General features: G+C 37.9%; 2 long non-coding RNA genes across 2 annotated transcripts in view; one reads left to right on the top strand and one right to left on the bottom strand.

The window, feature by feature from the left end:
- Positions 1-4,444, top strand: part of LOC137650015 (uncharacterized) — a 406,947-nt gene extending 402,503 nt beyond the window's left edge. The window contains exon 2 of the long non-coding RNA XR_011045902.1: positions 2,699-4,444. This is a non-coding gene — a long non-coding RNA (uncharacterized lncRNA). The remainder of the gene's footprint in view (positions 1-2,698) is intronic.
- The window catches only part of LOC137650012 (uncharacterized), a 40,277-nt gene continuing 26,623 nt past the window's right edge, over positions 1,769-15,422 (bottom strand). Inside the window, exons 2-4 of the long non-coding RNA XR_011045900.1 lie at positions 8,076-8,257; positions 5,350-7,792; positions 1,769-4,580 (exon numbers count right to left, since the gene is read on the bottom strand). This is a non-coding gene — a long non-coding RNA (uncharacterized lncRNA). The remainder of the gene's footprint in view (positions 4,581-5,349; positions 7,793-8,075; positions 8,258-15,422) is intronic.

Here is a 15,422-nt window from a genome sequence, read left to right as displayed (position 1 = left end):
AAAAAACTTAAGTTTCATAAGGTTTTTAATGTTGACTGGGTAGATATTTGACAACTGTTCACTATAAAAATTTGTTTTTTTACGGTTTCTTAAATTGAGTTACGACAACTAATCACCAAAGTTTAGGTATTACTTTTTATAGACATTTGACAAGAATATCTGGAAACAAATACCTGTAGTTCAAAGGGTAAATGAATTTAAAAGGAATCACGCAGACTTAAAAAAAAAAACTTTAGAAATTTAATGAGGAAAAATTCTTAAACGTTAACTAATTTTCGCGAAAATCTATTGTTTCTCGTAAAGTTAATCAGCAAAAAAGGTGAAAACTAGCCTCAATAGATATGCATCAAATTCAGACATTGAATAACTTGCATTTTTTTCTTCTTTTGTTTTAATGCACCGTTATATTTCCGAATCTTTAAAACTGAGATGATGTTTAAGTCAGCTGCAATATAATCTAAACTATTACGTGCCATGTAACCTCACCAAGACAAACCATTCTAGATTTTTAAAAAAAAATGCCTCTCGGTATTCAGCCATTGCATGAATATATTAAATTGTCATCATAAAACCATTTAGTTAACCTTGCATACAAGTAATATAAATTAATTCCATGTCAGAATTATATTAATAGAAGTTACAAATTTTCCAGCAGTGGCAATATAAATAGTCGAGCAAAGCACATTTGAGTATTAAGGAGCTGTCCACCACCGAATTAGCAGATGACCAGACAACTCTCTCAAACTTCATAATTTGAACCTTCTGTTCTGATGGGTGACAGCGTCTGCCAGATTTCCTTCTGCTGAGAACGACTCTTTGCCTTCCTCGAACCATTGCCACACTGGCTCCGGGAGGTTTGTTTTATTCTTTCCAAGTACAGTGAGAATACATAATTATACAACATAAAGGAGAACTTCTGTACTTTTCTTTATTAATCAAGATAGGTGATTACTCTATAATCTAAAAAAAAAAAAAAATATATGGGGATGAGGTCACTAATTCTCATTTGGTCATATATATACCCATATCAATTTTGAGAGAGAGAGAGAGAGAGAGAGAGAGAGAGAGAGAGAGAGAGAGAGAGAGAGAGAGAGAGAGAGAATCTACATTCGTACCTAGTTAAAACACGAGGTATTGCTACTAACGCTGAACACACTTTTGTGATATATTACCCAAATCTAAAACTCAAGGGAATAAGCTATGAATGTCTTTGAGGCTAACTGACACCCATAACGGAAATGCGTTTGTTTAGGTTAACGGGAAATTATAGAAAACCGTGTTCAAGAGAGAGAGAGAGAGAGAGAGAGAGAGAGAGAGAGAGAGAGAGAGAGAGAGAGAGAGAGAGAGAGAGAAAGAACGAACTCATGGATAAAAGGGAAAGAGCGAGCGAGGATAAAGAGGGAAAGAGCGAGCGAGGATAAAGAGGGAAAGAGCGAGTGAGGATAAGAGGGAAAAAGCGAGTGAGGATAAGAGGGAAAAAGCGAGTGAGGATAAGAGGGAAAGAGCGAGTGGGGATAAGAGGGAAAAAGCGAATGAGGATAAGAGGGAAAAAGCGAGGGAGGATAAGAGGGAAAAAGCGAGGGAGGATAAGAGGGAAAAAGCGAGGGAGGATAAGAGGGAAAGAGCCAGCAAGGATAAAGAGGGAAAGAGCCAGCAAGGATAGAGAGGGAAAGAGGGATAGAGCTAGGGAAAGAAGGAAAGAGGGATAGAGCTAGGGAAAGAAGGAAAGAGGGATAGAGCTAGGGAAAGAAGGAAAGAGGGATAGAGCTAGGGAAAGAAGGAAAGAGGGATAGAGCTAGGGAAAGAAGGAAAGAGGGATAGAGCTAGGGAAAGAAGGAAAGAGGGATAGAGCTAGGGAAAGAAGGAAAGAGGGATAGAGCTAGGGAAAGAGCGACGGAAAAGGGAAAAGCGCGCGAAAGCAAGACTACTAATAGATAGAAAATTTTGAATTATTAACAGTTTAAAAATTTCTATCCCACGATTATGAATGAAACCAACCCCAGAATTACCTTGCAAGCACGGGAACAATTTAATTGGTTACGTAAATTAACGTTACTGGAGCTGCAAGAGCAAGGGAAATCCATCTACAGTAAAATAATCGTTAACGGGAGCTTCCAATTCGACCAAAGGACTTTTGTTAAGGACCAAATGAGAACAGTGTAATGATCAAATACAGTCAAGTACAGGATACTAAGTACAAAAGTTCAAAGAATATAAGATAATACAATGATACATAATTAGCAAGATAATATACATTTTTCAAACAATTTGAGTACTTATAATGGGTTGAATAATATCTGGAACATGTTTATCAAGTTAATTGTAAGGGAGTAATTTCTTGCCTTACCCAATATGGATTTAGTGCAAAGAAACTACCTGTTATAATAGTTATCCATATGAAATTAATCTAATCCAATGACTAAATTATACGAAAATTTTATTCTATGTTGAAATTATATTATGACCCACTATGGTCAAATGACAAAGACGAAGAAATTGCAAAATAAAAATTATCTTTCAAATACAGATTGCGAACATTTCGTCTATGAAACTTTAGTCATTTCAATACTCAATGTTCTTTAAACTGGAAATTTGGTGATACTGTAACTGAAATAGTTAATTGAAAAGGACGAAATGTACCAAAGGGAAAAGCATCTAGATTATTCAAGATTTGAAAGTAAATTTCGAGTAATAACAGTTAAAACTACAACAAATTCCATCTCGGTTAAGAGCACTAATTTAGTTTTACTTCAATAATGTATCCGCCTAGTGATAATGAGATTTTCAATTTAAATTTTTTACGTTACTGTCATTAAGGAAAATATTTGAGGACTTTAAATTTCGAAGCCTCGTTTAGTCTTTTTAAGCATATTGAATGAGTCTAAATAGCAATGCTTTCAAGATTTAAAATATCAAGAAAAATTGGAGAACTATGGCAAGATTGAACGTTTCGAATCAAACAGATTATAAATATAACCAACAATATGGTAAACTATAGCCCCCTCTACATTCTGACCGGTATAATAAATTCTTTAAAACGAAAATTTCCAATCAAGAACTTAAAACAACATTCAAGTTTACATCAGCAACAGCCATCAACCAGTCTCACTTTAACGTCAAAAAATTTCATCATTGTGGTTTCAATTATAGAGAATCCGTGACTTGCTAATAAGATTGATTAAACTAGCGAGGAGTAGAGCTGACCGAATCTCATGAATATGGTCTATAATTACTTTGATTTAATTATATACAAATCTAAGCTCACTTAAAATCAAGGTACATTGAAAATTTTCCCATTTTCTAAGCTTGGCATTGCTAAAATGATGGTCGAGGAAACTCCTGCAATTTTTGTTTTTGAATAGTTCATATGTAAAAATAAAATCCGAACATTAAATACACTACACATGTTCAAGATAAAATTCTTATTATATAGACTTATTTACAGGGTAAACAATACGCTTTTCCTTAATCTCTCACAAATCACTAATTTCCCAAACTTTAACGTTTAACCGTATTAAAATTAAAATTTCCGGGAGAAAAATATTAACAACCAAAATCCCACCATAAACGAAAAAGAATTAGATCAGTAAATCACGTTTCACAGTAATATCTGCAAGCTTCATATTTTGATGATTAATTAATCACGACCGAAGGAATAAATCTTTATATGGAATACAGAATTTTCTTATTTAATGTCATATTTGGATATGTTCTCTGCACAATTTTAAAGGTTATCAAAATAGACATTGATAACTTAATTTTGGTTAAACCGATATCCAAAGAAAAAACAGCTTGTCTAAAAAACATAAATGCAGAATAATTTTGAATGACAAAATTTCAAGGGTCTGGAAGTCAAATTGAAATAAATATTTCCAAGAAAACAATGGTGGGAAAACTAACTTTAGATGAGAGCGGCCAATAAGTCGTTAATATACGAAGCTACTATACGAATCTAATATTCGAAAGATACACGATAAATTTGAGAATTATTTCCACAAGCGTCATTTGAAGTTGAACTTAACTCTTTTTAGGGGTTATAATTGTCAAACTATGTGAAACATTGTTCTTAAATTGCAATGGAAAAGCATATTGCTTACAAAATCATAAGCAAATTACTTCAAAATTTCATACGGCAGTGGTGATAAGAAAATAATGAAGCACTAAAAGTTCTGATAGTTGAAAGGAATATACTACATAATTATAAAATTGTTAAATTACTTTCACCAAGATTGCAAAGCAAATTGAGTTTTACCGAAATACTTAAATATCTGAATTACTAAATTTGCTTTGTGATGTTCAATCAACTGAAAACAAACTACTTTGCAACTTAAGACACACAGATCATGGTACCAGTGAAGTAGCTCCAGATTTTAACATTAATTTGCAAGATCTAATTAGATAACTCAAACTGTATACGTTAAAATTACTAGTGCTTCATTGTACAGATCAGTAAAAAAACACTGCCTCAATTCTAAAATTATTAGTGTTTTATATGATGTTTTCTTCTGCGTTGCGTCTGTTGAAGATATAGGTGCCTTGGTTGACCAAGTAGCAAGTCCTACGGGACTTTCAATCACTTTCTGAAACAAATAAGGCAATTTTATATAATGATTGCATACATTTCAGACTTAAAATTGAGTTGTCCTCAAATACACCAACTACAACAATTATGAAATGTACAACTTAAAGTGGAATTACAGTTAAAGGACTTAAATCTAAAGTAATCTATTAATCTATAAATAGCGTATCCTTTTGATTATTTTCCCTAACAATTTGTCAACCTTCAGTTTAAAGGTGAACATTTCCCAACGTTTAGTTTCATTAGATTTACCATTACTTCAGTAACCAAATGGCAAAAAAACCGGAAGGGATGCGTTGAGCTCAAGTCTATTTGGTTAATGTGGAATTCTAGTAATTTCCAAAATTACAAATACTGTACTTCAGTTAAGTTGGACTATTCAGCATTTTTAGTTTTACGCAGTTATTTTAAACGAAAGTGTTACGACTACCGTAATGTTATTTTCATGCAGAATATTACTCTTAGTAATTCGTCTAAAGTTGGCTATTTGCTTTAATAATACAGGTAATGTTGTAACAAATAAATGACACGAGTCAGTCTCAAATATATTGCTATATTCTTGAACCTCAATAATGGCACTTTCACTTCAGTATACTCAAGTTCATTTCATCAGACAGTAATATTATTCTTGATAGATTTGGTCATCCACTACAGTAAAGTGGCCGTTCTAACGCAAGCTTAACGGTCAGACATCGAGGAGTTTCTTATAGTTTCTGGATATAAAATAAACCCACCACCTTTGTAATCATCCCACTTTCTTAATGCCTCACCTATAATAAAATTAGTCCTGACTATTTTGCCTCTTCAGCAGAAGCAGGTCCTTTAATAGCATGTTGTGGGCATCAAAATCTTCATCAGAACTTAGGAATCTATTATGCCCTAATTAGGGCAAGTAAGGCCGTCTTCAATGCCATTCCAATTCACGTTCCTGAAAGAAATGATTCCAGTCAACAAGGTTCCGCTTTCGTGGCAAGACATATCTATACATAACTAATGGTTATAGTAAAATCTTATTTCTATCAATGAAGAACCAAGTTGCCCTGCTATAATAAAGTACCCAGTTGCACGACTAGAAACTCAGGAATTTCCGCATCTCTATGAAATTAACGCAAAAATCAAATATCTATGGTCAAGTTTTTATACGCAAAGGTAAAAAACATGGCTATTGTAAATGTCTTTCCTAAAAAATACTTCCAGTTGCGCCTTTAATAAGAATTCCTAAGATAAATCTCAGTTCCCTTCATAACTTCATAAATTTTAATCCATAGTTGGTATGAACTCTTTAAAAAGATTAAAAATCGATTCCCTTCATAAATCTTGATCCAAAGTGGATGTGAACTTTTTAAAAAGCTTAATCTCAGTTCCCTTCAAAAATTTCATTCTAAAGTTGGTGTGAACTTTTTCAAACTTCAATGAAAAAGAAAATTACATTGGCGCTTTGCCAAGTAAAAAAAAAAAAAAGTAAAAAACCGAAGTATTGTTTCGTACGCATTAACCAAAAAATACCCTGCACTATCAGAAGGAAATGTTCAAGTAGTTTCTTAGTGTCTTAAGGACAATATTTCAAGATTACTATCAAAATCATCACATTTAATACTGAGTTTTACAGAGTCACTTTCTTACAAGCAGTTACTACGTAGCTAATAAATATGAATTCTAAATTAAATCTATGGTCCCAAAAAGCAGGGGAAAACCTACACATTGATACGGAATCAGTGTGATTTTAAGGAGTCCTTCAGTTCTAATTATAATGCATATTTATTCCGATTGTAATGCTATTAAATTGTAAGTCCCTTATCAACTAGGAGGATAAATTAGCATAATTTAAATCGCTTTACCCCAATCCACAGAAGCCACATTCAACTCCCCTTGATTGCAAAACCACAATGTGAAAAAGCTCCCTTTTACAGTAGTTACATGGAGTCATACCCTAAAATCTTTTTATAGTAAACACATTTAAGGCCCCATAGCTAAAAGGACAATTTTAGTAATTGCCCATATCAAATATGCTCTAAAGATTTAGCTTTCAGATATTAATAAATAAAAATGCTTAAAATAATTCTGTAAATTTAAGATAAATAAATGACAAAAATTAATAAAATTTCATGTTTTAGGTAAGGTTTCAAACCCACTATATTTAACATATGTTTGTCAAAATGTTTGTTCCTTAACAGTAAAAGCCAAAGCTACACCAATTTTCTTTAAATGACATAACCCATTTCGAATAGTTACCATAAACATTGGTATTTATTTTGTTAGTATGAATTTGAAAAATTTAATTCAGGAAAACACAAAAAAAAAAAAAAATTACTAATTTCAATACGTCATAGAAGCCTTAGCTCCAGATAAGCATGGAATCACGGATTAGTTCCAATGTAAATTAACGTTACACTTTGGATGAAAATAAAATCTGAACTAAACAAATCTGAAGTAAACATAAATTAGAGTTTCTTCAAAATCCTAGGAGATAAGACTAATAGTAGAAACTCCAGATTCACGAATCATTTATAAAACTGTTCTTGTGGAGATAAGTTATCTCGTTATAGAAAATTTTGGAGTAACATTTCAAATAAATGTCAGTAATCTGCGCATACTTATCATTTGGCGAGCAGAAAAGTAAAACAAAATTAATATTTAGAGTCAAAACAACAAATATTGCATTATTACCTAGTTACCCCGATACTGACAACCATACATGGGACAAAGATAGTTAAGATATACCAAACATTTAAAAAGGAAAATGCTAAGAAGTAAATGTTCCATACAATAACTAGGTTCAGTTAAGTCAAAACTCTTTACGCGACTTTCTTAAGTGACGAGTAGGTTGTCTAATTCAGCAAAACTTTGATATAATGAATAAATTTTATAATAACCTTTAAAAACTGGAAATCTTTTACCTCAAACGAACCATGAATACAAAAGCTTTAAAACTTCATAAAAGTGTCAAGATTTACTCGATACAACTTAAGATTCTTTTAACAGTACTTTAAGAAAAAAAATGTTTCATTAATAACTGCTCAATACTCTCCTGGAAGTTTCATAGGTGAAAAAAAACATCCCTGAATTTTGATGTGGAACAGGCAGGACATCTTAAGCCAGGACGGACGTCTAACACGCGCATCATTTACAATCTGCTTTTTGAGGGTCATCGGTGTTTGAGGAACCGTAATATTTGAAGGGCTCAAGTTTCTGGTTTTTGTGTATAAATTGACCCTGTGGATAGAGAAACATTGACGAAAAAAAATTAGGATTCTTTGCAAATCTCAAAATTACCATATTTTTTAGCAGAGTAACCTAGTAGATTAACTTATTTGATGAAAATATAAATCTAAATATTAAATTATATAAAATTGCAGCCTTTGGGGAATGTTCAATGCGCGTTAAATTCACACCTCTTTGGGGAATTTCTAATATTTATATTTCATTAATGTTAATAGTAAAAATATGCAAGAAACGCAAGCAGAAATATCCATGTTTACGAGCATTCGCAACTCACCTGAAAGATTTCCTTTGGTTAAAGCTTCTTAGTTAACAATAGCGCTCAAGGGATAGTGTTATATAAAGGATCATAGGTATCCATTCTTAAAGCCTCGGCATATCGGCACAAAGTTTCTTGGTTAAGTGTGGTTGGGGGTTCAATTAACAGTTCCAGTTCCTTGGCCAATTTTATCCTTTACCCTGCAAGAGAAAATAGGTATTATCAACATGATTTTCAAGTGTATGTGCAGACACAATGTATAAATGTAATAGTTTTTGATAAGGGAATACTATATGTTCGTGACACTTATGATAAGAGAAAACTTATTTGTACGGTCTTTAAGTACCTTAGGTTTTCATGAAATCTGAAAATTCAAGAAGTCTGGTTACAGTTTTGCGTATTTGATAAGCGTTCGGTAGTTCAAGAACCTTCGAATGAGAGCGACAACAGAAAGTCAGCTTAGGGCCAGTATCGTTTACTGCGTGTACCAATAGATTCAATAGATTAATGAATAGTGTGTTGAACACAGTCAAGATGATGCAAAATATATGTAGAGGAAAGTTGACAACTTGAGTCTACAGGTAATTGGACAAGGGAAACTAATCTAGTTATAGCAGACAAGGCATCGAAGTAGTCATGGAAAATAGGAATAAATGACCTAGATTAAGTATGCAAATATGATAATTAATCTGATTAGACAAGATAACTAAACCACCAGTCAGATAGAAAAACGAATGTCCTAGATACAAACAACAGAATAATTACGTAAATACTTTTAAATGTAGGACCCATATAACAAAGGACCTAGATGAAAGTAGCAATAATGAAAATGAAATTAGGAACAAAAGTGAAAAAACAAAAGGACCTATATAACACCAGTAATGTGGTGAACCACGCTAACGCCCAGTATTAGGGAATGGATGGCAATTAAACAACTAAAATTAAATGAAAATAAAACCGATTTTATAGTGGTCGGAAAATAAACAGCCTAAGAAACTTGGGCTTTATTCAATAAACAAATAATTGTCCCGATATCTAGTAAAGTTCCTGATTAAGGAGTATCTCTGACTTTTCTATCAATGCCCAAATAATTTAAATAATGTAGTAAAACCGCTGACTATCGTCTTAGAAACGATTGCTTTTATAAACCACCTGGATGAACATTCTGTAAAGAAACTTGAGATAAACTGGATTGACCACTGTAACTCCATCTACTACAATTTACCAAAAGTACCACTTAAAACTACAAAACATAATAAACAAGAGAAGCAAGACTGATATAAGAGGTGTCCCACCCCGAGAAAGGGTCACTCTTACACTAATTGCTTTACACTGGCTGCCTAATAACATGAGAATTGAACTTAAAATATATACAATAACCCATTAAGTTATCAGAATCGGACATCCAAAATATCTAAGAATTGCTACATCGTGTTGACTGGAGAATAGACGGTTTAAAATTATATGCCTACTGTTGGCTCCAGAGCCTTTATATGCGGCCCACAGAATATACAATAAGCTCCCACTAGACATCCGAAAGACTGAAGATATTAAGGCTTTCAAGATGAAACTGATGACTTTCTTGTCCAAGTGCTTCGATTGTGTGGATTTGAAAAACAATATATGACATGAAGTGACGAATGCCTTGGAATGCACAGGAAAATGACTGAAGGTTCTGTAGAGTAGGGTTCCCCCTGCTGTATAGGACCAGAAAAGCAGCTCTTCAAGTTGAAAGTAAAGTAATGAACCATACAGACCCCAGTAAAGTAGTGAACCACGCAAATCCCAATAAATTAAGAACCATGCAAGCTCAATAAAATGATGGGCCATGCAAGCCCCCCAGAAAAATATTGAACCACACAAACCCCAGTAAAGGAAGGAACTACACAAACGCCAGTAATGACAGTAAAGTAATGAACCACACAAAACCCAGTAAAGTAATGAACCACGCAAACCCCAGTAAAATAATAAACCACACAAATCTCAGCAAAGTAGGGAACTATGCAAGCCCAGAAAAGTAGTGAACCACGCAAATCCCATTAAGCGGTGCACCACGCAAATCTAATTAAGCTGTGAACCACGCAAATCCCATTAAGCAGTGAACCACGCAAATCCAAGTAAAGCAGTGAAACACGTAAGCCCAGTAAAATATTGAATCATGCAAGCCCAGTAAAGTATTGAACCATGCAAGCCTCAGTAAAGTAATGAGCCACACAAGCATTAGTAGAGTAATGGCTCACGCAAACCTCAGTAAAGTTAACGAACCACGCAAACCACATTAAAGTAGTGAATCATGCAAAAAGTAGTAATGAACCACGCAAGCCTCAGTGTAAAGTAATGAACCACGCAAACCCCAGTTAAGTAATGAACCACACAAATCCCATAAAGCACTGAACCACGCTAGTCCATTAAGTAGTGTCGCGCAAACCTCAGTAAAGTAATGAACTATGCAAACCCCAGTAAAGTAATGAACTACGCAAACCCCAGTAAAGTAATGAACCACGCAAACCCCAGTAAAGTAATGAACTACGCAAACCCCAGTAAAGTAATGAACTACGCAAACCCCAGTAAAGTAGTGAACCATGCAAACCTCAGTAAAGTAATGAACCATGCAAACCTCAGTAAAGTAATGAACCATGCAAATCCCAGTAAAGTAGTGTACCATGCAAACACCAGTAAAGCAGTGAACCATGCAACAACCACGCAAGCGCAGTAAAGTATTGAACCACGCAAGCCCAGTAAAGTATTGAATCCTGCAAACTCCAGTAAAGCAATGAACCAAGCAAGCCCCAGTAAATCAACGAACCACACAAACCCCAGTTAAGTAATTAACCCCTCAAACCCCAGTAATGTAGCGAACCACGCAAACCCAAGTAATGTAGCGAACCACGCAAACCCAAGTAATGAATCATGCAAGCCTCAGTTATGAACCACGCAAGCCTCCACTAAAGTAATGAATCACGCAAGCCTCAGTTATGAACCACGCAAGCCCCCAGTAAAGTAATGAGCCACACAAGCCTTAGTAAAGTAATGAACCATGCAAGCCTCAGTTATGAACCATGCAAGCCTCAGTTATGAACCATGCAAGCGTCAGTTATGAACCATGCAAGCGTCAGTTATGAACCACGTAAGCTCCAGTAAAGTAATGAACCATGAAAGCCTCAGTAAAGTAATGAACCACACAAGCCTCGGTGAAAAGTAACGAACCACACAAGGCCCAGTAAAGTAATGAACCACACAAGGCCCAGTAAAGTAATGAACAACGCAAAGTCCAGTAAAGTAATGAACCACGCAAGCCTCAGTGTAAAATAATGAGCCACGTAAACCCTAGTGAAATAGTGAACCACGCTATCCCAAGTAATGAACCACGCAAGCCTCAGTGTAAAGTAATGAGCCCTACAAGCCCCAGTAACGTTATGAACCGTGTAAACTTTAGTGAAGTAATGAGCCACACAAGCCCCAGTGAAGTAATGAACCACACAAGCCCCAGTGAAGTAATGAACCACACAAGCCTCAGTGTAAAGTAATGAACCACGCAAGCCTCATTTACGAACCCCGCAAGCCCCAGTAAAGTAATGAACCACTCAAGCCTTAAAGCAATGAACCACACAAGCCCCAGTAAAGTGATGAACCATGCAATGCTCAGTGTAAAGTAATGAACCATGCAAGCCTCTTATGAACCCCCCAAGCCCCAGTAAAGTAATGAACCACATAAGCCCAGTAATGAACTTCGCAAACCCCAGTACAGTAGTGAACCACTCACACCCAGTATAGTAGTGAACCACAAACCCCAATAAAGTAATGAACTACACAAGAACAGTAATGTAATGAACCACACAAGCCCCAGTAAAGTATGAAACACGCAAGCCGCAGTTAAGTAATGAACACACAAATCCCAGTAAAGTAATAAACCATGCAATTCCAGTAAAGTAATGAACCACGCAAACCCATGTAAAGTTATGAACCACAGAAACACAGTAAGTAGCAAGCCACGCAAACACCAGTAAAGTAGTGTATCACCCGTGTGTTACACGATCGTACATCGTAACATCTCTTTTTGTTTTGTATATATTATCCTTTGTATCTTCGCTCTCGCCTCGCACTAACAGCAACTTGCATCAACCTATCTGCCTATTTCTCATTGTCAACTGTTAACAAAACCGGTTGCCAGTTGGACAAGAAATAGCATGTTGAATTTTGTGACCTTCTTGTCGGGACCTAGTGTGTATATGTAAAGTACTCGGTTACTTTCATCTCGCCTTTGAGTCACAACCTACTCTTGGCCCGTCACATTGGTGACCCCGGAAGTAGACTCGCTCCTCCCACCTTCTCCCCCTTCACTGTTACTATGGCGGACTCCACGGAAGTTGGCGCCGCCCCATTGAAACTTTTGTCATTCGCCAGCAGAGAGGCGTTTGCTTGATTCCAGCGCGCATAAGTCCAGTTCCGCATCAAGGGCGTGGCTCGCTCAACCACCAAAGCAGATTATGTTCTCGTAGCGATACCCAAGAACACCTTCTCGGAAATCTTAGACTGGCTTTGTGAACAAGGAGATATCCCAGTAGCTTATGCCGCCCTCAAAACATACCTTCTACAGCAGTACTCGCCATTGCCAGCCGCCCGTATAGCAAAGCTTTTCCAGCTCTCTCAACAACTGTTGGGGGACCAAAGGGCTTCGCTCGCCCTCAGGAAAATGACCAGTATCACTCGCCTGCAACCCGCCGCAGACGGCTCTCCTCGTGAGGCGAGTCTACTTCGTGCCCTTTGGGTATGCTGTTTACTCGAACCTATACGCGCTGCCTTACCCGATGTTGATAGTTTACCCATAAAAGATTTGGTGATCAAAGCCGATGCCCTTATGGACAGCCACTTCACGACCTTCAAGACTTCCATGAATGCCTCCACTCCTGACGAAGAGAACACCTATTCAACGTCAACCGAAGCCGACGTGAATGCTGTAGGACACACATGCCTACATTGTGACGTGCCGTAGCAGCGACAAAGTCACCCATCACCCACCACTCGCTCGCACCCCAACCAACGACTTCTACAGCCACTTACTGCCGCCCATCGGCCGCAGTTTTGCTACCACCACTCCAGATTCGGGGCTGCCGCGAAGAAATGTGCCAAGGATTATCAGTGGCCAAAAAACTTGTAAGTAGGCCATCGCTTGTGGTGGTGGCCTCGTGTCTCTAATCTTTTCTTTTTACATGATGCAAGAACGGGCGTGCGGTTTTTGGTAGACACGGGCGCTTGTCATTCTCTTTTGCCAAGGGAACTCTTTAGGACACGACGTAGTCTGTCTAAGTCTGCCAACATCTGCCTGGTAGCTGCCAACGGATCTGCGATACCCACCTACGGTTACGAGGTGGTCAACGGCTTGCCCACCCATTGGCCTCCTTCAGCGGAAAACTGTCCAAGGTAGAATCGGGGTATTCTACCTTCGATCGCGAATTGCTGGCGGTGCAATTGGCTGTCCATCACTTTCAACATTTCTTAGATGGTACGCCCTTTGTTATTCGCACAGACCACATGCCTCTGGTGCACGCCTTCACTTGCCAGTCTGACGCCTGGTCCGCCCATCAATGCCGACATCTCTCCGCCGTGGCCGAATACAATTTGACCCTTCAACACGTCCCTGGGAAAATTAATCCCGTTGATGATGCCTTGTCAAGAAACACGTTGGCCGCCGTTAAACTGGGATTGGATTACAACACCTTGGCTGAAGCCCAACGACAGGATCCAGAGTATAAAGCATGTAGGACATCTCTCACATCCCTCCGTTGGGAAGCCTTCCCCCTCGATGACTCCAACACCACCACCCTCTGTGACGTCAGTACTGGTAGACAGCGACCGTGGGTTCCTGCTCCCATGCGCCGACAGGCGTTTGATTTCATTCACGGCCTTTCATATCCCTTGCGCTGTTCTACTGCACAGCTGCTGAAGACGAAGTTCATTCGGCACAGCATTACTAAGGATGCTAAGGATTGAGTCCGCACCTGTACTTCTTGCTAAACTTCCAAAGTACATCGACACACGGATTCAGGAGTGGGCACCTTTCCTCAACCTTAGCGTCGTTTCGCCCACATTCATGTTGACGTAGGCCCCTTACCCACATCACAAGGATATCGTTACTTGTTTACCGTCATCGACCGCTCCACTCGTTGGCCTGAAGCCATTCGCATGGAAACTGCAACGTCAACCTTATGTACACCTGCCTTATTCTCAGGATGGTATCCCTGAGCATATTACTTTTTACAGGGGTACCACTTACACCTCTCAAATGTGGACATCATTAGCTAATCTCCTGGGCATCACCCTATATCAGATAACTGCCTATAATACCGCTGCCAATGGAATGGTTGAACGTTTTCATCGCACCCTCAAAGCAGCTTTGATGTCCCGCTGCAAGGACTCCAACTGGTTTATTTAGCTTCCCTGGGTCCTTCTGGGACTAAGGACCACTTCTAAAGATGCCCTGGACGTCTCGGCAGCTGAAATGGTGCGTCCCTGCCAAATTTTTTCCTTCTGCAACCTCCTCCGATGATCTCCAGTGCATATGTCACGTCTTAGGAAAATTTACTCCATGCCGCCAGACTTGCAAGCCCATATCGAAGCATCACATTCTGACAGACTTGCACTCTGCAACACACTTTCCTACGCAACAACACTAGCAAGGCACTGCTAACACCCCTTTACATGGGCCCTTTCCTTGTGATCCGACGCAATTCGAAAGCATTCCCACCAAACATTCGTGGCAAAGAAGACTGGGTCTCCATTGATCAATTAAAACCTGCTTATCTCCTGCCATATGACCCGCCTACAGTTCGCCCCTCTAGATCAGGGTGCCATATTTAACATGCACAGTATGTCTTTTTTAGGGGGAGCCATGTACCGCCTGTGTGTCACACGATCGTACATAGTAACTACATTTCTCTTTTTTTGTATATATCCTTTGTATCTTTGCTCTCCCCTCGCACAGACAGGAACTTGCATCAACCTGTGCCTTTTTCTCATTGTTAAACTGTTAACAGAACTTGTTGTCTGTTGGACAAGAAATACCATGTTGTATTTTGTGACCTTGCCGGGACCTAGTGTGTATATATACTCGATGTGTCTATAATAAAATACTCAGTTGCTTTCATCTCGCCTTTGAGTCACAGCCTACTCTTGGCCCGTCACAGTAGTGAGCCACGCAAACCCCAATAAATTAATGAACCATGCAAAACCACTGAAGTAATGAACCACGCAAACCCCAGTAAAGTAATGAACCACGCAAACCCCAGTAAAGTAATGAACCACGCAAACCCCAGAAAAGTGATATACCTCGCAAACGCCAGTCAACCAGTAATGAATCCCGCAAGC

Source organism: Palaemon carinicauda, chromosome 11 (genome assembly GCF_036898095.1).
Source record: "Palaemon carinicauda isolate YSFRI2023 chromosome 11, ASM3689809v2, whole genome shotgun sequence".
NCBI lineage: Eukaryota > Metazoa > Arthropoda > Malacostraca > Decapoda > Palaemonidae > Palaemon > Palaemon carinicauda.
Note: the sequence above shows the minus strand (reverse complement) of the source record. Positions and strands in the feature narration are given on the sequence as shown.